Raw genomic sequence first — 23,559 nt, 5'->3', positions numbered from 1 at the left:
CAAATACTTACAAGCTGTGTGACCCTGGCCAAGTCGCTTAAACTCTGCCTCTATTTCTTCATCTGTAAAATCAAAGTAATAACAGCACCTACCTCAGAGTTATTGTGAGAATCCCGTAATATTTGTAAAACATTTAGCATAGTGCCTAGGTTACTCTAGCACACAGTAGGCATCAGATAAATGCTTAATCCCTCCCCTCCCCCCACCCCAAAACATGAGAAACTTTTTACCAGTGCTCCAGCTTGGAGCACTTAGGTAACTTCTAGTGGGGGTGGGAGGTGAGGGAACTAATTAGCTCTCAGAGCCTCCTCACACTCTCTATTGCTTGTCTGATTTGGCCCAGGGTACTGCTTGCTCATTCCTAGAACTAGCTGTTGGTTGAGTCCTCCCTTCTGCCTCTGGCTCTCTCTGTGTCTTTCTGTCTTCCTGTTTCTGGCCCTGGTTCTATTGCTGTATTTCTCCCTCTCCATTTCTGAATCTATCTGTTGATCTCTCCACTTCTCTGTTTCTGCTTAATCTCTTTTTCAGTGTTTGTCTGCCTCTCTCATTCTGAGCTTTAGGATGAGTGAAAATTAGTTTAGGGTACTCACCCACTCCCCCTACTCCTGAATTAACTAACTCTCATTCACTTTTGGCAGTCTTAAACAGGGAGCTGGGAGCTAAAGAAGGAATCAGCTCGACTCTTCCTGGGCACATCCGAGTTTTGGGTGTGCTATGTCACTGTTCAGAGAGAGACAGGAGCAGAGAGGCAGAGACAAGACAGAGACAGAGAGACAGAAATAGAGAAAGAGACAGAGAGAAGAAGGAAAGACAGAGACAGACAGATACACAGAGATAGAAGAGAGAGAAACAGAGGGGGACAGAGAGAGAGAGAGAGAGAGAGAGAGAGAGAGAGAGAGAGAGAGTGCGCGCGCGCTCTCGGCCAGCAGGAGGGACAGCTTGGGGCGGGGGGGGGGGGAGGGCGGCCCAGGCTGAGGAGAGGGAGGGAGGGCGTCTCTGAGCTTCACTAGTGAGTGACATTCGGAGCGCACACACTCGCGCTCCACACTGAGCCGCCCAGGGGAAGAGGAGAGGAGAGGACCGAGGAGAGGGAGCACCCAGTCCCGCAGCTGCCGGTGCACCAGGGCATCAGACCGTCGGGAGCCCAGCTGGCCCAGCGCTTGTGTTCTGCGGGGCCCACGACCGTCCGTGTTTGTGAGTGTGCACCGTACGGTCACGAGCATCTGTCGGGAGGCGCTGGAGCCCAGGCTGCCTCCGCTGCCTCTGCCTCTGCTGCTTCTGCCGCTGCCTTGGCTGCCCCGGGCTCCACGCAGCCTGCCTCCTCCCGCGGGCTCTGCAGCCTCACTCTCTGGCCGGCTCTCTCCTCGCTCCCTTGAGCCCCAGGTGCCCGGGTCGGGGCAGTAGCGCCCGCTGCAAATAGCAGCCGACTGCCGCTTGCCTCTGCCGCTGCCTCTGCAGCCCCAGCTCCTGCTTTAGCCCCATCCAGCCTAGAGCCTCAGGCTCGACGCTCCGCAGGGTCTCCGGACGGCCCGGGGTGCCCCCGAGACATGTAAAGGGACCCGCAGCTGCCCAGGACCTTCGTCTGCGAAGCCAGCAGCAGCAGCGGCGACTGAAGGACCAGCGTCCTCCCTCCTGGGGGCCATCCGGGAGCCCCGGCCCAGAGGCGGTGGAAGTTTGCAGCGTCCTTGGCAAAGTTGGGACGCTGCTTCTGGGGAGGCTGCTGCTCCTATTAGAGCCCCAGCGGGACCCTGGGGGTCGGCCTGAGCGCTGGAGTTTGTCATCTAGGACGCACCGAAATAATCTGCACAATTTCAGAGAAGCACCTTACTTGGAGAAAAAATTGTTTCCTTCTATCTCAGGGCAAAAGCCCCCACAAACTAGACATTGAGAGGTAAGTACAAACCAGAGGGAAGCCTGCCGCATCCATCCCGAAGCCGTTAACACTCCGCTGGCGGACCAGACCAGACGCACAGACTCTTTCCTTCCCTCGGGGAGCGTCCCTCGACAGTTCGGGGAGTCTTTAGAGCTGTTGGGGTCCCATGGGTAGTGGGGGTCAGAAAAGTGAACTACTAGCGTGGGGTTGGTGCGTGTGGGGCCCACAGCCCTCCCTTGGCTGGGCCCACAGAGAAGCTGAGAAAAGGAAGGGGATGATTTGGGCATTCAAGGTGCAGTAGAAGGCAGAAGGTAGCCCCTAAGCTGGGTTGGGGTGGGGGGGGGCTGGGTTTGGTCTCTGGGAGGCGGAATCCCCTGGGGATGAACCCGGGGTGATTAGGAGCAGGGCACCGAGTTGAGAGAGGTAAAGGACGCCCCTCTGGGACCCTAAGGACAGGGAGGGTGCTGGTGCCTGCCGCAAAGGGCAGAGGGTGGGTGGCTCGGGACAGCTAGCTGCCACTTCCCTCCCCCTGTTTAGGCCGGCTTACTGTTTTACCAAATGAAACAAGTCACATTGATTAAAGGCACACTGCTTGGAAGGAGCAGTGCTCGGCTTTGGGGCTGTAAAGACACCAGCCAGACAGTCCCTTTTCTCCAGGAATTTGCACCCTTCTTCTCCCCCGCCCCAAGTGATGGAGACGTTGGCGAGGCAGGGTTCAAATCTGCCTTGAGGTGAGGTAGGAAAAGGTCATAGATTTAGAGCTGCAAATGACCTCAGATGTGACTGGGTCTAACTTCTTAATTTTAAGTATGAGGAAACTGAGGCTCAGAGACAGTACAGTGCCTTCTTCAGGGTCACACAATCAATAGGTGTCTGCAGTAGAAGTTGGGGGCTAGTCGCTGAGATACGCCCCAGGAGGGGAGGGATAAGCTGCCCAGGGGGTCTTCTCTAGGTGCCTAAGGCCCATGGTGGAGGCAGGAAAGGAGTACCTCTGAGGGGATCCCCCTTTCCTGCTCACGATCCTTCCTGCCTTCTTCAGCGGCCAGCCTATACAGGACAGGTACGCTGGGCAGCAATTACAGGATGATGTCAAGAGAAGACGGGGGGGGAGGGGAAAGGGGGGAATGGCAAGAGAAATCTACGTGCCAGTCTAGACTCCTTCTTTACATATTGCCCGAGCACGCAAGGGCAGGGCAGCAGGGCAGAACGTGACAGAAGACCCTGCCATTCCATTATAGGACCCTGCCGGGAAGGAGTCATCAGCTCCCGCAGTAGGGTGTTTAGGTAGTCAGATTTCCTGGTCCCTGCCCCTTCCTTTGCCCCATTGGCCCCTGCACTGTCTCTCGCTGCCCTTTATGTTTTCGGGTCCCCGGGAATCCCCGCCTCCAGTTATTCAGCCCTCTCAGACCCCAGCTGAGCTCCTGGAGAAACTCAGCAAAGAGACGCCCTGGGCGGAAGGCGGTAATTGCCTTTTCTCCCGAAACTGGGTATGAAAGTGTGGCCCGCGGCGTTCGCCTTCCCCCTCCCACTCCCTGGGAGAAGGAGGAGGAGGAGGAGGAGGAGGAGGAGGAGGAGGAGGAGGAGGAGGAGGAGGAGGAGGATGCCAGGGAATCAGACAGCCTCCTGCCTCCCCCACCACCCCCACTACCACTGAAGGGCTGCCCCGGAGCTCTCCTCCTCCTCCTCCTCCTCCTCCGACCAGGGGGCGCCCAGTCGCCATCCCAGGAACAGACCTCGGGGGTAGCTTGCCTAGTCTGCACTTCTTTTCTCGGTACTCTCAGACAACTTCGTGGGGCTCCAGGATGGCTTTACTTCTCTTCTTCGGCTTGCCCGACGTCACAGGAAAGGCTCTTTCTTCCCTCCAGCCTGTTCTGAAGCTTTCCTTCCGAAACACAGCACCACTTTTGAACTGTCTTCCTCATCCTTCTAGTCCTTCTCTTCCTCTCCCCTCTCCTCCCAGCCCTTTGACCTCCGCTTCTCCTCCTTCTCCCACCTAGAGCCTCAGAAAAAGCCTGGGAGGTTTCTGTGAGAAGAAAAGGCTCCTTACCTCCTCTCCCCACACCCTCCCCAGTCTGGTAGAGAAGAGAGTAAAGTTCTGATCCCAGGTGCGCTTAATGAGGATGGAAGGAGCAGGGTGGGGGAGAGAGACACACAGAGACAGGGACAGAAACAGAAGGCGTCAGAGACCGAGGCACAGAAGTATGAGAAAGAAAAAGACACTGAGAAATCTGTATGTGAGGATTCCCAGCATTTATTACTGATCATTATTTTTTAAAGTCGATCGGTTTGCTGCAAAGTTTTCTGAGTGATTTTTGTGAAAATACCTGGAAGGTATTACTTTCTGACACTTATTTTTCATGTGGGATTAATTAAACTCCGAGAAAAATATTATCATTTTACCAAAGTGAAAAATCCACACGATTTTGAATTCTGGGTGAGGCTTGTAGTTTTATAAACTGCTCTCATTTGCCCCAGTATCTCTCCTCAAAATTTAAAAACCGGGCAACATAATTAATTAGGGTTCTAATTCCCATTTTTAATCTAAATGTATTTGGAGTTATGTTAAAACGTCCCTTGAGTTAACCTTCAGTAGTGTTTTTCTCCTAGCTTTTAGGGGGCAAGAGGGTGGAGTAATTAGCCATAAATGACTCAGCAGCTAGACAAACGAATACTAATTCATATTTTTCTCAAAAAATACTTTCTATATCCATAGAAAGAAAAAAAAATCCCATATACGCTGCTGGCTCTCCCCCTCCGTAAGCCTAACTTCAGTGTCTGCCCTTAATCTGGACCACACTCTCTAAACATAGCAACTTACATACAGCCTGCTCTGGGATATTGTTTTCATTTTTATGTCAGATCTTTTTATTCACTAAACCTGGATGTCAAAGCAGCAGGCTAAGCATTGCAATAACACTCTGTTTTAATTAGTAACTATTATTAAAAGAAAGAAGAAGCTAGAAGGCTGTAATGGGCCCAAATTGCTTAGAATTATGTGTGGTTTAAATTATGCCTTTATTTCAGCAGAAATAAGGCAATGAATAGAAAACATCTTTTAATCACTTGCAGATAGAGCTTTTATCTCTTAAGAGAGTAACAAAATATATAATTGAAGAATCTCTATTGGTCTTAGAAGGCTTTTTTTTTTGGGGGGGGGAATCCCTCAGTTTATTTGTCCTGGACCTATTTAACATTCATGTGGGAAAGTATGGTGCTTTCCCAAAGCTGGGTAGTTTATTGTTATAGGCAAATGTAACTTTCTGGATAGCCAGAGTGGGTCAGTCATTCTAAGGCTAGTGTAAAACTTCATCAGCTGATTGAGGAACCTGGTGATTCAGCTTTTAGCTCCTTTCCTGCCCAGATTCATTTTGTGTGTTGGGAGGGGAGGGGAAGGAGTAAAGGGAAGAAGAATGGAGGAGGGCAGGAGGGTAGTGCTATTTTTAAAACTTTAATCAAGTGATGTTTGAAGAGCAGAGGATATAGGGGTGGATTTCTTCTCTTCCATATGTTCAGAGATTTACTTCATTAACAATTTCATGTCTAGAGAGCTAAATTGAACTTTAAATCTCTCTCTCTCTCCCTCTCTCTCTTTCTCCCCACCCCCACATATGGTGGGTGTCATTGTTCACAGTGTCCCAGAGAAAGAGGACTCAGAATAGATGAGAGGAAAACTCTGGCTACAATGTACTTGTGTGCAAATCCCCAAGTTTTCAGAGGGGCGTCAGGACTCCATCATACTCTCCCATGCTAGAAATATAGATGAATTTGAGAAGGTTAACTCTCCCAGTAGTTTTCCTTGAGAACTCACTAGGGGGTACCAAGGGACAAGATGTGGGCCTTGCACCATTAGGAGCTCCAACATCTTCCCTTCCCCCTTGTCAAGTTTTCTTGTAAGCAGCCGGCACCCTCCCTGGCAGCAGGTGAAAGTGTGAACTTTGCCAGAAGTGGATTGCCATCTGCTAGCTGCTAGGAAGAAGAGAAGAGTGAATGTTATTGGCCAATACTGTGTCAGAATTGAGAAATATTAACATCCCAACAATTTATATGGACCTGAGGCAGGGCCTAGAATACTCATTTTGGAATGTTTTGCTTTCTTTTCTTAATCTTATTTTTTTTTCCTTCATCTCAGGGCCTATAACCTTTTTTTTTTAAAGAAGGCTCAGAGGCCACCACAGATTATAATTAAATGAAATCTCTATAGGCTTTACAAAAATCTTTGCTTTGAAAACTCATATTCAACTTTCCACTCTCCCCTCCATGAAGTAAGCATTGCTTTCAAAACTGTACCAGTTTTTCAAAGTGAGTTCTACTTTGTTACTGCACAGTATAATCAAACACAGAATGACAGCCAGGATTCCGTATATTAATTGCCAATAAAGGGAAAACACCAAGCCCCTCCTACCTTTTCTTTTAAAAGTAATGGATGCCTCTCATGCCGTGATTCACAGGAGAGTACAACTGTTCTTATAAATTTGGAGTGGCTTCAGCAGTTTGTGGGATGAGGTCCATGAATTCAGTTACATTTCAAGTTAACAAAGACTGCCCTGGGTACATTTAGGCCTCCAGAAGCATACCTAGCATCTGCTACAATGCAATCCAGGCAGCTCAGTGCCAGGAGAAGTCAAAGCATCCATTGGGCCTTCATTCCCAAATGTACAGCCCAAAAAAGATATGACTGCCATTTTTCTTTCCTTCGTCTTAGTGTGAACAAAATAATTTACCAGAGCTGTAGTCTAGAAATCACAGAGGAATTTGTTCCAGATGACATCTGCAAAACGTGATGGAGGGAGTATATGTTTTAATTTTGCTGAACAAAACCCACAGCTTGTTTTAACATCTTAAAATATTAGAAGAAAAAACCTGAAGATGGGATAAAAGACAGACAGTACAATGTTTCGGTAGAGGAGTGTGTGTACATTTCATTGATGAGAGACAGTTTTAAGCAAATGGCTGGGCATTGAGTCCTGTTACAAGGTAACATTTACAAGTTAAACATTTCATTTGGGATTCCATGTAAGTCTTTCAGCTTTCTATTTCTAACAAGTGTGGCTCTGTTTGAGCAGTCCTTCAATCTTTTCCTGAACCTTTTCTGAAGTTTCTTTTTAATAATTCTGTAAATAAAGATTGGGTTAAACTCCTTAGTTTTCCTTTAGTTAAAACAAATATTCCTGTGGTCCATGCTGGGCATTATAGGGACTTCATAATGCATTTTTTGATGGTCCAAATCCTTATTTTCATTTCCTAAAATTAATATTTTCTTAAAGCAAGAACATAGATAATAGAATACCTAAAGATAAGCAACTGAAATCCTTGAAAATGTCTTGAAAAATCAGATAATTTGCTGCCTTTGGGTTGTATTTGTATTTTGTGTGTTTGCAAATTGGAGAACAAACAGAAAGACTTTTTAAGGATGGGGTGCTGTGGCATTTGGGAGAAACCTTGGCAAAAGACAACTTACAAGCTGACAAATGATAACTTAATTTTTCAGGAGACTTTCCTTCTAAGTTAGAAGAGAAGTAAGCTGATTCATGTCATCGCAAAATGAAGGAGATAAAGTTCACACCCACACACTACATTTGTTACTGGGTTCAAATCATTTTTTTCCTAGTGCTTATATCAGTAAAAGTGAGATTTGAGGAGACAGGGCTGAAAGGACAGAGTTACTTTTCCTCCTTGGTTTTATCCTTTTGTTTAAGAGGAAATTGAGCCTAGTGTTCATTCACCTCTGCCAGCTGTTGCCAAAGAACACATCTGCCATGATCTTCTGCTCTCTAAAGAGGTCATAAGAGAAAGGGAGGCAATACAAATGTGGTTTTCATAATTACTTCAAATAAATAACTGTTTAAGCAATGTTTATGCTTCTGAGAAAAAAGTATAAAAAGACACTGAGGGGTTGAATTGGCTCCTGGCGTTAGAAAGTTAGAGAGGAAGAGCTCTCTGCTCTTTGGAAATTGCCACCACATGAATCAGTGGGAGATTTGGAGACTTTTTTTGGCCCATGTTGACAAATGACCTGGGATTTAAAATGAACAGATCCAATGAACAGCAATAATGCATCTTTGTTGGAGGAAGTGTGATGTGGGTGGAGGAATCTGGTCATGACTCAGAAATGTATCTAGGACAGCAAAGAGGTGAATGAAAATACAAGGGATCTGACAGGTTTAGGTTCTCTCTCTCTCCACAGTAGCTGCTGGCAATGATGGCATTATCTTCAAGTTGAAGAAACAGTTCATGACACTTAGGTGATGGGTGGGGGTTGTTCCCCAGCCTAGCTCAGAATCTGGCCCTGCCGGGTGGTACCACCACATTATGCTCTTAGTTCTGATATCAAAAAGTATTTTCCATTTAAACTGATAGAATTATAGAATTCTATACCCTCCTCACATACACAAAAGTGGCAATAAAATATATTTAGCCCCACTTTAATAATTTTATTGGATAGTCTTCAAAAGACAAAATCACACTGGTATTTTGACACGTGGATATGCAAGTACTCATAGCAGTGTGATCCACTAGAAAGAGTGATTGAATGGAATCTGAGGACCTTGGTTCAAGTCCCAGCTCTGACACTTCCTATCTATGTGGACTTGGGTATGTCACTTACATTTTCCATGTCTCAGTTTCTTCACCTGTAAAATGGGGGAGGGGTCAGACCAGATGACCTCTTAGATACCTTGTAGCTATAGATCTGTAATCCTATGTCACATGTTACATATGTTCCCAGGTCACTCATGTGTTCAACAGTACATATTTGTTTGTATTCTAAGACATAAACCATTATGCATATGTGTATATATGTATATTCATGTGTACATATATGTCACATCCCTATATTGTCCATATGTCAACAGGAGTTAATCAGCGTTCAGGTTTTATATTCTAAATCAATTTCTGCTCATTCTCTTAGCAATTATAACAGTGGCCATTTATATGATGCTTTATAGTTTGCACAACTTTTCATATACTATCTTATTTTTTTGATCAGATTTTTTTCAAATCAAATTATTTGAAGTATAAATAAATCGGATAATTGAGGAGATAATTGTTTTCAGATTCAGTGACTAACCAACCAAGGTCAGATTCAGCAACCAAGCCAAAACACCCTTGGTGATGGGAGAAAGGGGGAGCAATCATTTAGCTCATTTAGTACAGTGCTTGGCACATAGTAGGAGCTTAATTAATACTCATCCTCCCTCTTCCCCTTCACATCTTTCCCCTTACCTGGTCTCTGTCCCAAATGAGAATATCAGTTGTACAGGTGACCTTCAAAAATCCATTCAAGGGGCATGCCATTGAAATATAGCATACTAATCATAAATAATAGTTTTTAGCTGGATAAAGATTTATTGTGTATAATTAACATTTTAAGACTAGAGTTGGTTTTTAACTTAGGATTCACTAACTTTGGGAGGAAGGAATGGTCTATGGACTTGGATGGGAAAAATGTAGATAAATGTTTCAAAATAACTGGTTTCCTTTGTAATTCTGTGTGTTTTATTTTATTTTATTTTTTGCATTTAACAGCATTTTTCAGAGGAGTGTCTAGCGAAAGAATAAGAACCTGTTAACAATAGCATTTTCACTGCACTTGAGGCTGATCCAAGGGGGTGGAATTTGAGAGGCCCCTCAAATTCTCTGCTCCCACTTTACCATTGGTGCCTGAAATGCACCCATCCCCCACCCCCTTTAGAATTTCATTCCATTGGGTTGACAAAATTTTTCAGACCTTAGGAGTTTACTTTGCAAATGAAAATGGAAAGGAGGACTAGTTGGTAGCTAGCTAAGAGTATAGCCCTGTTTATAAGAAGTCCGGGAAGAAGAGTAGACCTGAGCAAAATAATGAAGCAGGAGATACTTGTCTTTGCTACCCCTAGGCTCCCTTCTGAGGAGGCTTTCCCCACTCTCCACCATGGTATCAAATTCTCCCCCATCCCCTCGAGAGGCTGTATGCTCCCTCTTCTTTTATCAAAACCAGCTCTCTGCCCTTTATACTCTCATGTCAGCTGCTTCTTAATGCAGATCTAAGTCCCTGTGTTAGTTCTCCCAGGGGTATCGCCATTTTATGCCTTATCTCTAATTGTGGAGCAAAAGACTTATCCCTTGTAAAGGAATGTCCGGCCTCCTTAATTAGCACTGCATACGCAAACCCTCCTTGGGACTTGCATTGAAGCAGCCTGGGGCACCCAGCAGGGCCAGAATGGCAGTGAAAAGGGAACTCTGGGACAAATTTTACCTATTGTGTAACTTATTCAAGGGCCTTGTCTATTTATTGGTGTAAAACATCCCAAGGAGAGACAGCTCAGTGTGGTGAAAAAAGCTCTGGATGTGATGTCAGTCTACCTAGTTTAAATCTCCTCTCAGCCTCAGTTACTCCATTTGTTAAAGAGGGGCAGCGCCATTGGCATCCTTTATCTCAATCCGTCAGTCATCATTTTCTATGTCATTACCATGTGCCAGCCAATCACTATATTATGTCCTCAAAAGGGAAGTAGTTCTCACCCTCAAGGACCTTCCAGTCTATGGCCACTTCAAATGGGGTTATTTTGAGAATGCTTTTAAAATCCTCAGGATCTATGGACAACCTCATGAATGAGGTTTAATGAATGCGAATGAGAGTGATTCTTTCAGAAATCTGATTTTTAAAACTGCAACTGATTCACATTCCCTCGAATATATATTCTGGAAAGTTCAATCTAAGAAAGAGCCTAATTTTTTCAATGACTATCATGTCAATAAATCTCTGATTTTTGTATAAGCTCCCAAAGATGGGACATCATGACATTTAAAAACAAAACCAAACCAAAAAACAAATCAAAACAATCAGATGAGCAGAAATCCAGGAGAGCAATTTTAGGGCTTAAAAAAGGTAGTCCTAAACAATTCATTTGGATTCCTGCATTTCAGATTGGTCTTGATGTATGGGTCTCTGTGAACCTGATAACTTCATCGACAATTTGACAACTCAAGTTGACTTTCTTTTGTAACTAATTCTGAAACAGGAAAGCAAGGCCCCAGAGCTATTTACAGATGGGAATATTGATTTACAAAAGTGGTGATGATTTTGTCATTGAGCTAGATTCCCAACTGATAAAAGCTGAATTCTGGGCTTATGAGAAGCAAGGGAAGAACAGGAAAAAAAAATTAAGTCAGACCAATTATAAATGTTTCTAAGGGAAAATAAGCCTATCCTGAGATTTATTGCACAATGAGTTTCCTTGTGCTGAGACTGTTCACTCAGAGCTTCTTTTGGAACTGACTTTTTTCAGAGAGATGAAATATAGGTCACATATATGATCACATTAAGTCTCTGTGTGAAAAAAAAAGCCATCCAGATGTTTCCAGATATCTAGATGTTAGGCATTTTTTGGACAAAGCATGGATGACTAGTTTGAATTCTCATTTTTTGTCTTGGCATTTGATACTGTGTTAAAAGCAGTCTTCTTTTGGAGGCAGGGATACATTGGGGGGTTTGGCTATTTCTCAGAAGAGGAAGAAAATCCCCAAAGATTGAGATGTTTGCCTTTTGTGACTGCAGAAAGAACAAATCGAACCCCAAACTTGTCCTGGCTGACTTGTCAATAGGCCCTTTACAAGTGGGGTTCCACACTTTTGCACAGGTTGTGCTATGTGCTTGAGATGCAGTTTCTCCTCACTTCTGAATCATTGAATCCCAAGCTTCCTTTGAGGTTCACTTCATACGCCACTTTCTTTGGAATGCCTTTTCTGATCCCCTTCTTAGCATGAGAGTGTTAGTGACAGACTGTTGGTGAGAGATTCACCAAATGATTTTATATTTATCTGTTTTATTTTGTGGGGTTTTTTTTTGTCTCCTTTAGTAGAATATAAACTTTGAGAGGTCTGGGACTGGTTGTCATTGCTGTTCATTTTTCTCTTTGATATCACCAGTGTCAAGCATAGTTATCAGCAATTCTATAATTCTCATCTTCTTTTCTAATTCATCTGTATTTGCTAGTAGACACTGCCCTTTCTAATTTTTCAGTATTGTGACAGTATGAGGAAGCAGCTGTGTAGAGGCACCGTGTATAGAATGCTAGGCCGAGAATCTGGAAGGTCTGAGTTCAGATCAAGCCTCAGATACTTAGTGTATATGTAACCCTAGACATGTCACTTAACCTCTGCTCAGTTTTCTCAACTATAACATGGGATAATAATAGCACCTACCTCTCAGGTTGTTGTGAGAACAGATGAGATAATATTTAAAAAGGCTTAGCACAGTGCTTGGTCCCTAGGAGTTGCTGTGTAAATGCTCAGTTCCTTCCTTCCACTGTTATAGTACTGCTTTTTGCCCCATTGAATGACCAAATTATGTCTATTCCATTCTATTTTCTGATTTTCATAGAGTCTACTACTTGGGCAAAGTTTTCCATCTTATATTCCATCATATATATATATTTTGCTTAAGTATTCCAATTTCCTTTTCTCTTGCTTCCTTCTTCCATGCACTCTTGGAATTCTTATGACCACGCTAGTCTCCTTTTCTAAAGATCTAATTGTGCTTATTGTAGAAGTATTTTCTTCTGGGTAAACCTCTTGGTGTTCTTATAACTCATGAGACTTCTTCATTGTACTTGAGCTTCCATATTTTTAACTCAGTTCCTTGTCCTGTTGGATGCTGTGGGCAGGTCCTATTCCCTGGATGCTGCTAGCACTGCAGTGGTGATTGGAGTGGTTGGAACCAGGCTCTAACCTCTTCCAAAACTTTTGACTTCTGCCTACATCTCCTGGTGGCCCACTATGGGTGCTGGCTTTGGCCTTATCTCTGATTCTTTTCCCTCATGCATTAACCAGTTGGAGATATCAAGGAGACAGAGTAGGTCCCCTGTACTGTTGTGGCCTTCAGAAGCTATAGGAGGATGTTGGAGATCATGCTGGTCTCAGGTCTCCTGGCGGCCTGATGATACATGTTGGGTTGGCTCTGTCTCCTGCTGTGCCTCCAACAACATCCCTACTTTCAGAGCTTTCATAAGCCCCTCCTCAACATATATTATCTGGCTCCATATCCCCCCTACCCCAGTGATATCTTGAGGCCTGGCTCCAAACCTTCCTACAGGTCCACCAAGCTTGGACTCTGGTCCATCTAACTTCAGGCCCCGTTTACCCGAGATTGAGTTGGCTTTACCTCCCCCCTCCCCAGTGCATTCCCCATTTACAATGCCCATAAAATTCAGGCCTCATGTATCAGAGATGAAGATGACTTCATACCTTCCACCCCCTTCCCACAATGTACACACATGCGTATCCTCACTTAAAGTGCCCATAGGTTTCTAACCATCTTCTTCTGCACTACTGGACAGCATGGAAAAAAAAAAACTTGCTCTCCTTTTGTTATGTTTTATTGATTTTTTTTTCAATCTGGAACTCTTCTAAATAATTGTTGGAGTGAATATCAGGGGAGCTATGGCCCTCTAAGCCCATTACAATCTCCATCTTAGCCAGTGGTCCCCCAATATCCCTTCCAATCAGAACTCTCTATTGAGACCCTTTCCAACCTGGCTGGAAATGTGTTGCAATTTACCTTGTTGATTTGTGTGTCTCTGTTTTCTAGCTATGGCCCTCACTTTCCAAAAAGTATCATTTAAAAATATTGGGGAATTGATATTGCTGTAAATTCTACTTTTAGCTTGTGAAAAATAATGCCATGTCCTTAAAGTTCAAAAATATCACCAGTCTTCAAATGTATTTAGAAATCTCTTCTGGGTACAATCTGTGTCAGCCTCCTTAATCTCTTAATTGTTGGACTGGCTGATTCTTGTTGTTCTAGTGCATTAGAAAAAGCAGTGTAAAGATGTACAGGCAATCTGAACTCTTTGAAATGCACTCTGGTCCTAGTGTTTATCTCTATGGAGTTCAGCTGCAACTTTCATGTTTCCATTTTTGCAGGTGAGAAAAACCAGCATTTCAACGATTGCACTTTTAGTCGCTGTACACATTGACATTCTCTCAAATTCTAAGACAATATTTAGGGCCTTACATTTTAAAAACTCATCCAGTTCCTTTAATTCTTTGATTTCTGAATAAAGAAGTAGAATCAATGAGACCATTAAATGTGTTTTTCTACAATGTCCCTTTCCCTTCTTTAATAATTAATGTACTGGTATTTTTGTAGTTCATAATTTAAAAAAAAACCCAGCAACAGTGACATCTTTTCCCAGCAACAGACTCATTCAATTGGGTCTGAGTTCAAGCATTTACCTGTAAGATAGTAGTAGAGGAGACTTGGAATAAAGTTGTAAAAACATTTGACTGGAATATTTTATTTTTTTGCAAGAGTGGCAGTGGAGAGCTCCCTGAATGTGCTATTATATGAAAAGTGAGTGTTTCCGTGATATCTCTTTTTTAAGGTCAGATGTAAAAGGCAGCTAGATGTCAGACTTATGGTAAAAAATGTTATATGAAGCCTTCCCTTATGGACTTGGTAGGAACAGTGAATATGAATAATTGAGACCCCCCTTTCAAAAAAAGTTACACACAGTTATGTGAAACAGTTATGTGAGACTTAAAATTAGTATCCTCTCTAAAAGTTTTTTTTTAATTTTTTTTTTAAATACAAGATCTTAGATCTAGAAGTGGAAGAAATCCTAGAGGCTATATTGTCCAACTTTCTCTGAGTCAGTCAGTCAATAAACATTGAGTGCCTACTATGTGCCTGGCACTGTGCTAAGTGCTGGGAATACAAGGAAAGGCATAAGAAAGTCCCTGACCTCCAGGAGCTCACAGCGAAGTGGGGGAAAGATAACACAGAAAAAAAATTGGGGTTGAAAATTACTCAGTGAGGGAGCATGATGAAGTCCTGCAGCCAGCTTGGGAAAAGTTCAGAGCTGATGTCATCCTGCAGAATGATGAGTTTCTGGAGATGATAGAGTCCAAGAAAGCAGCCAGTGGGAAATTTTTACATAAGGAAACCAAGGCTGAGGGAGATTATGACTTGCTTAAAGTCATACAGATAATAAGCAAGATGGCATTTGAACCTTAATCCTCTGGTTGCAGCCATTTAAGTCTAGTCAATTGGTGTTTATGAAGCACTTACCGTGTGCCCAGCCTTGGGATAAACACTGAGAATACAAAGAATACCCCCCCCCAAAAAAAAGCCCACAATGCTCTCAATGACCTCACAGTCTAATGGGGGACACTACAAGTGAACAGCTTCACACATACAAAGGAAAATGTAGGCAGGATGAACTGGAGGTGATCTCAAGGGTAAGGCTCTAAGATTGAGGAGGAGCAGGAAAAGGACTTGCCCAAGGTATGACTTTAGCTGAGCTCTTAAAGGAAGCCAGTTTATTTTAAACTGGAAACAAACTGCTTTAAGTTGTTGTTTTAAACAAATGGTGATAAGTATTATTTACATTTTCAGACCTGGCATTGAAATAAGCTTGCTTTAGGTAATCTTCCAAAACAAATAAACAATTGGAAAACCTGGTATTGCTACTGAGATTTTAGTTATCATCACTGCTTTTTTTTTTAATATTAGAACAGTTTTCAAACTTTAACTTTAAATAAACCCGGCATGAAAACTGTGCAGTTTGATCTAAATATGTAGTCTCCTGAATCAACCTAAAATCATAAAAGGAAGTGGCTAGAACAGACTGCTTGGTCTCTAGACTTCTTGAATCTTTATATTTATTTATGCTTGTATTGCTAGAGTCCAGTGAAAATATAAAGAAGACAGAGTGGTTTTCATTTAGAATCCTTGATACTCATTGAAATGAAGATGTCCAGAACTGAACTTTCTCATGATTACTACTCTCTAAAAGAACAGGATAAAATCTACCTACTTAGTCTGCTGGGATAAGACATCATTATTGAATATTATTTTTATTTTTCATGATGCATTTTGAATAATTATATGATGGCAATATGGCTGTACTTACATATATTCAATAGAATCAAGTCCCCCTGAAACATCTGGTCTGGTCAGTCACCGAAGACATTATCTAGTATGTCGATGTGGAGATTTCCAGGTTGTCTTATTCTTATAATTTATTTAGATTGGCCATTTCATAAGAGACTGACCAAATCAATTTCATTATATACATACATAGTACATTATGATATTCTCCCCAAAACGTGACTTGGCAACCCTATCATATCAAAGTTGCTTACCATACAACTTATCAATAATTAGATACTTGTACCATACTTTCCCTTTATTTGAGTGACAGAATCCTAATGTTTGATTCCTGTTAATATCATGTCTTCTGTCATGATAGCATTGGTAAGGTCACTTACAAATGAAATTTCATATGATTTCTCTAAAATTGTGCTCAAGTATTTTTAATAAAATTACATTACAAATATCTACTTTTATAAGAAAAATATCAATGAATATCAAAAAATTGGAACTAGTGAAGAGAAAATTTCAGCTGAACTAGAAAGATGTTGACATTTTAAAATCTTTGGAATCCATTTGGAAATAGACATAAAATGGAGTTGTTCAACTTTTATTTCAAAAAGTATCAGAGATGTTTGTAGAGAGGCTTATGCATATATGTTAGGCACAAGTTGCAAAGCATAACTCAGACAGCTATCCAGGTTTCAGGAACGCTCTGCCTTCCCAAGTAATAGCAAACAGGCAATTTTCACATAATCATTTTCTCCTTGGAAGGCTCTGTATTGTATAATGACCAGAGCAACTTTCTTTTGACCTGAACGTTGACCAGCTGCAGCCTGCCCTCCCCTCCTCCTCTTTCTGTTTAGTTGTTGGTTTTGTATAAAACTCAATTTATCCTTTCCTTGGTTTGGAAGGAGGATTGGGAAAGCCCAGAACTGAATCCTTCCCTCCATGAACTGACAGGAATTTGTGACTTTGTGACTTCCCCATTTGCTGCTTCTGCGCCTGCATAATTTCATCCTGTTTATCCTTGAGCTAGTCACTGAAAAGGACAATACGGATTCCCATCTTCCAACTTTAAAAAAAGGAAATTCCCTTGCTGCAAACTTCAAGCATCTTTTTTCTCTACACAAATTATTAAAAATTAAAATTGAATGAGAATTGTAACCACCTAAACTTGCTAAATAAATATTTATATCTAAATTAATTAATTCCAGTGCATAAAAGATCATAGTCTTTCTTCCCTATAAGCCCCGATAAGTCCTCATTTGAATTCTTTGATCATTCATTCTTATGCAGGTTTCCTCTTATGGTTGTGAATAGTGAGTAATCTTTTCTTCTAGTTTTCCCACAACCTTGCATTATTTCATAAAGGTCTTTTCAGATTTCTTTGCATACCTCATGCCTCTCAATCTTAATTGTGTTATAGTACATTTCATTATTGTATCACAGCTTGTTTAACTTTTGCACAATTATTTGATATTTGGCTATTAAGAGCTTTTGTTTATAATATATATCAGCACTACACGAATCTTTGAACATAAAGAATTTAATTTTTTTCTGCTGAGGGAAGATTTTTTTGGTGAGAAAGGGGAAATATTTTTGACAATATCATGATGTCATAGGTCTAGAGTTGGAAGAAATCTCAGATATCATGTAGTTTAATGCCTCCTTTTATAAATGAGGAAATTGAGACCCAGATAGGTTAAGTTATTTGCCTAGGTCACAAAGGTAGTACTTTCAGGGAACGTTCCAACAGTGAAATTATTGGTTCAAATGATATGATTCTTCTTGAATGTTTACTGTATTGCCAGATTTCTGTCTAAAAAATTTGCAGTTGGAATGATGATGTTGATGAAAATTAACAAATGTTAGAGCCATTTTATGTTGTCAAAAGGCTTTAGCATATTATTTAGTTTTATCCTGAATAGCACTTTAATGTAAGGTCTGTTATTACCATCTCACAGAAGAATGGATGAGCAAGCCATCATGTTCAGGCTAACCTGGCAATAAGCCTCACCCTTGAATTTTGTTGCTTTCCACTGTGTTTGCCCTTTTGATGGGTTTTTGTGTTACCTCTAAGTTGTTTTAATTGGCTTTTTTTTTCGTATTGAATTGAGCGTTTTTGAAGTGATTGCTCACAATTTCTGTTGCCTCATTCTTGAATCATTCTGTAAGACAGAAATAATACTAGGGGTCTGAGCCAAATCTCCTTTGCCTTTATTTCAGCATGTATATTTGAAGAGTGAAAAACAGGGTGGAGTAATGTATAGAGCATTGGACCAGGAAGATCTGGGCTTGACTCTTACCTCAGCTGTGTGACCTTTCACAAATCATTTAACCTCTAGGTCTCAGATTCCTCAGCAAAAAAAAAAAAAAAGAAAGAAAAAAAAGGAAAAGGTGGTTGGTCTTAATGATCTCTAAGGGCCCTTTCAGCCCTACATCTGTGATGCTGTGATCCTTTAATCCCAAACTAGAGTCTCTCAATATGGAAATCCTAAAACTCCAGCCAAGTCAAAACCATGTTTGTCTAGTAGAGGATATGATTGACCTTAGATGGACCACATCAAGGTTATCACAGACAGGAGGAAGAACGCCCAATCGTTCCATCCCCAACAACCTGATGTCTTCTGGGAAAGCTGTTTTTGTTCAACCTCTAATGTAATAGGGACCTAACCTTTCACCTGGTCTACTGGACAAATAAACCCTGAATTTCCAGTAGGATCAAACTGAAATCTATCCCTCAGACATTCTGACTCTGGCTTATTCCCCATCTCACATCTTCCCATTCCTCTTTAACCAGGGTCACTTTGAAAAGCCCTTCTGGCCAGTGTTCCAAACAGAGATCATTTTGCTGTGTCTTCACAACTTGATCTTCAAGATACACATAACCTCAAGTGTTTAGGGGGAAAAAAAGAGGCACCTCAGTTAGCCCCCAATCAGTTGAAAAGCCTGAGACAAAACTCATCAATTTGATCCCATCCCATCTTAATACATCTTTATCTGATACTAAGAGGACTTATCAGAAGGCTCCTTACCCCAGAGATCTTGTTTCTTCAAAGGTTCAAATAGCATATGCCCAGATGGCACTTTGAACTTGTAACCTTCTGTTCTCTGGTTCTGGGAAAAGCAGAACATTCTCCCTTTGTACTTTGAGAATTTAGCAACATACCACTTTAAGCTCAGGGGAAAATCAGTTTGATTCTGAGACAATGTGAAATAGCATGCTGATGAGTTTTCTTTCTTTAATTTTTTTGCAAACTTAAGCATGCACACAAAGTATAATCCCATGTCTGAACCTTGCATTATACATGTCTAAATTCTAGTCCAGGCAAATCCAACAGGCATTGAAGAGTCTACTAAGCCCAAAACATTGTGCTGGATAGATGTTAAAAAAAACAGACAAAGCATTCCCTGTCCTCAAGGAGTAGACACTCTACTTGGGGCAAGGGGAGGAACATAGCTTATAAACAGATAAAAGTAAATACACTTTAGTCTCAGGAGGGAACAAAGACCTGTAAGTACAGGGAGCAGGGACAGATCTCTGGAGAAGGTAGAACATGAAACATGCCTTGAATAGAGCTGCAAAGTTAAAGAGACAGAGGAGAGGAAAGCCCTCTTTTCAGATCTGGTAGGGCAGGGGAAGGGCAGAATGTGCTAATATTTAGCAATAAGAGATGGCATACTGAGTACAGAGAATTTCAAAGTGGGACAACTAAGTGGGAATAAATAGTGTTTGTAAGGGAGTTATATGAGCAAAGCCCGGAAAGGTGGACTGGAGCCATATCATGAAGAGTTTTAAATGTGAAGTTTGCTATTTCATCCTAGAGATAATAGGGAGCTACAGGAGGTTGTGCAGTAATAGAATATCATTAGACATGTGCAATAGGAAGATCATTTTGTCCGCTGTGTGGATGGCAGACGGAAGAGGAGAGGAGGCAGAGTCTGGAAGTTCCTGGTGAGGCCGTTTCAACAATTCAGGGATCTTTTGATAATTTTCACCAGTGTTTAGTTCATCGCTTTTGTATGAGTATAAGCACTGTATAGAGTGCTTTAAGGTTTACAGAGCATCACAAAGGGAGTTGTACGCCGATTTATTAACTTCATTTTCTAGATGAGAAACAGGTCTAGCTAGGTTGTGACTTGCCTGTGGCCACACAGTAAATGTTGAAGCTGCTGTTCAAACCAAAGATTCCGAGTCCAGTGACCTTTCCAGTATGACAGTCCTTCTCATACAGAGCAAAGAAAATTGTATTTAGAGTGAGAAGATTGGGGTTAGACTCTCAGCTTCTCCACTTACCACCCTGGTCCTGTGACTTTGAGGTGGGTCACCTTCCTTGAACTTGTTTCTTCATCTGTAAAATGGGAATAATAGAAGTTTCTCTTAAGTTCAGTCACAGGGCTCTGATGAGGAAAAAGAAATGCTTTGTAAGTCATGGGAATGGGAAGGGTTACCATGATTTATGGTTAGGTTGCAGAAAGACCTGACATCTTTAGAGGAAAAACTAAAATATCACATTAGGTTATGCTGTGGATAGAGGACAGGGCTTGGAGTCAGGAAGACTCATCTTGCTGAATTCAAATCTGACCTCAGACAAAGACAAGCTGTGTGACCCTGAGAGTCACTTAACTCTGTCTCAGTTTCCTCAACTGTAAAATGAGCTGGAGAAGGAAATGGCAAACCACTATAGTATCTTTGTGAAGAAAACCCCTAACAGGGTCATAAAGAATTGGACACAACTTAAAAATGAGTGGACAACAACAACATTGTGTTAGACTTTGCATGAGGTCTAGTTGGAAAAGAAGGGAAAACTGAGAAACTGACTGGGAAGAATGCTACAGTACTGGGATCATAGGATTTAGAACTAGAAAGTGTCTCAGAGAGCATTGAATCTAACCAATCTCTCATTTTACACGTTACAATAAGTCAGCATCATGGAGGTGTAGTGTGCTACCAAAGTCCTCTGATTCCAACATCAGGGCTGTTGTCTTTGGTTTTTCTTCTGTAACATTCCATTGATTCCTAATATTTTCTGGGTGGAGGGTGGGACAGAGGCTGACAGAGGTAATGGCTACCTTATCTAACATTTTGCAAAAATGATGTAGGGGCTAGTTGGACTTTGACCAAATGATTCCTGGTAATGCTGTTAGCCAGGTGAAAATGGACTACACCCAGGGGGCTTTAAGTAGCCAAGATGCCAGCCCTGACCTGGTATAGGCTTAGGGTGTCCACCATTCAGTTGTTCTGGGCCTGAACACTCTCAAACTTGTTCAGTGTTACTCTGTCTTGACCCTTTACTTTCCCTCTCCCAGACCAGATAGCCAATCAGTTGCCCACTCTTGGCTTTCTTATTCTGCCATTTCTTGCATCAATTTCCTTGTATTTACTCTGAAGGCTAAGATCCTAGTTCAGGCTCCCATTACTCTATCTGGACTATTTCAGTGCCTAAAATTGGTCTCCTTGCCTCAAATCTCACCCAACTTCAATCCATTATTCACACTCCTACACAAGTGATTTTCCTGAAGTGCAGTCTAACCAAGTCACTCCCTATTTCAATTCAGTCCCAACTCAGACCTGTCTGGTGCTACTAGCTATGAACTGGAATAAAATTAGACATGTGTAGACCAAGTTACAGTTAACAGAAGCAGCCTTATGTAGCTAGAGCAGGGCAAGGCTATTTAACAAGGATACAGCATTCATTCACTTTGATGTTCCTTTCATTTGTCCTAAAAATCCCTTTCAAGATTCAATGGGTTCACCACGAATTTTCAGAAGCTGAATTTTGGGATTCTTCCAGGGAAGATCAGAAGAGATCTCCTACTTCTCCCTTTCCTTGAATAGCCCAGAAGGAATGGGATTAGTCATGGTGGCCATTAGGGCTTCTTTTGACGTTCCAAAAGTGCCGGCCCAGACTTTGTCATTGGGCTTTCTGGTGGGTTTTCTCTGTTAGGCACCATGTTGGTTTTTTTGGTTTGTTTTTTGGTTTTTTGTTGTTGTTTTGTTTTGTTTTGTTTTTGTTTTTTTGGATTCCCACATAGAACATTCAGTAGATAGCAAATTTGTATTGACTTATTCACAAGGTACTGAGAATGAGCAGCTAATCATACAAAACATAAGATAGAGAAAAGAACCTCACCTTCTACGGAAAGGCTGTATGGGGTAGGGGCTGAGGCTTTGTCCTCAGGTAGACCTGGGTACAAATCCCTATGAGATACTTTGTTACCCTGGGCAAGTCACTTAATCTCTGTGCCTGTTTCATCATCTGTAAAATGATTGAGCTGGACCTGATGTCCTCTAAGGTCCGTTCTAGCTCATAATCTATGCTCTTATAGGATGATGGGCTGGTGATGTGGTGATGCTAGGGAGGAAAGGAAGATGGCCTTTCTTTGAATTATTGGGGGGAAAGGAAGAAGGCTTCCAACCTTCTTGGACACTTGGGTAGACTGTCTGTGGAGGACTTTGGGGAAGAAATGAATACGAGTCACACAGAGTGGGCAGAAAGAACTCCCAAGTCAGAGACCACAAATCCATTTAAGTATTTGACTATTTTTGATCATAAGATATCTTGTGAACATGGCTTCCTTTGTCCCTACCAACCCAAGGATTTAGGGCTGAAGGGGACCTTAGAGATGGTCTAGTATCCTTATTCTTTAGAAGTCCAGAGAGGAGAAAAGACTTGTATGAGATCATATAGACATCAAGTAATGGAGCAGGTAGATATTAATTCCAGGCCCTCTCACTTCACATCAAGACCTTTTTACAATACCATAATGCTAGGCATTCACATAGCAAAATGTCTGGTATATAGTAAGTGCTTAATAAATGAGCTATCGTTTATCTATCTGTGTCAGTCTATCTCTGCCTACCTATCTATCTATCCATCCATCTATCTCTCTATTATCCATCTAGTTATTGTTTTTGATGTTTTTTTCTATCTTGATACTATTTAATTATGTTTTTACTCCTTCCTAAGAAAATATTTCCCCCTCTAAATTGCTTCTCAATTCCCAACCTTTTCTCATCTTCCAGGTGCATAGTTGACCTCCTTCCCATCTTATCTTACCTCTCTCCTGATCCTACCATCCACCATATTTGAAGTTGTCACACACACACACACACACACACACACACACACACACACACATTGGTTAAAGGTTCACAACATATGGTATGACTATAGAAGTGAGAAGGTGGGAGTATCTTTTGTCTCTGCTTTCAACAAAGCAAATCAAGTGAACAGATGTTTATTAAGCACCCACTATCTTCAGAAAATTGAGTTGAACCTATCCATAATGCTGTCCTAGCCCTTAAAGAGCTTACAGTCTAGTAGTGTGATTAGTTACCAACACAGTGACCATGTAACTTTGGTGCATGATAGATAAATGTGTTAGAGAATCAGAGAACACAGCTGCAGAAGGTTTCAGGGAGCAGGTTGTTTGCATCAGGAGAGACTTCCTGGAAGCAGTTCATTTTGTATCATGAACAAATCCCAACTAGTAACTCAAATGACTTCATGTTTCCTTCTTTTAGGAATATTATTGCTGGATTATTTAACTCAATTTTTATCAAATACAATTTTTGTCATATCATTTGTATCAGTAGATACTAAAAACTTCAGTAGTTTTATATTTCTTGGTGCATCAAATTAAAATTCCTATGTTAAATAATCAAAGCCCTCTATCAGTATTTTTAAAATAAATGTTTTGTTGTTACATTTTAATATCACTTATTTTCTAATCATTACCAAGTAGATGGTAGATTAAAAATAGACAGATAGATGGATAAATAAAAGATAAATTGATAGACAGAAAGCTAGAGCATTTATTCAGCACT

At 41.6% G+C, this 23,559-nt stretch overlaps 1 protein-coding gene across 1 annotated transcript in view; it reads left to right on the top strand.

The window, feature by feature from the left end:
* The first annotated feature begins 996 nt into the window (after positions 1-996).
* The window catches only part of NDNF (neuron derived neurotrophic factor), a 44,985-nt gene continuing 22,422 nt past the window's right edge, over positions 997-23,559 (top strand). Inside the window, exon 1 of the mRNA XM_021008340.2 lies at positions 997-1,891. The gene's annotated coding sequence lies outside the window, so the exon portion shown is untranslated. The remainder of the gene's footprint in view (positions 1,892-23,559) is intronic.

Source organism: Phascolarctos cinereus, unplaced genomic scaffold (genome assembly GCF_003287225.1).
Source record: "Phascolarctos cinereus isolate Bilbo 61053 unplaced genomic scaffold, phaCin_HiC Scaffold_9;HRSCAF=440, whole genome shotgun sequence".
Classification (NCBI taxonomy): domain Eukaryota; kingdom Metazoa; phylum Chordata; class Mammalia; order Diprotodontia; family Phascolarctidae; genus Phascolarctos; species Phascolarctos cinereus.
The sequence above is the reverse complement of the archived record's forward strand: the minus strand, read 5'-3'. Positions and strand labels throughout refer to the sequence as shown.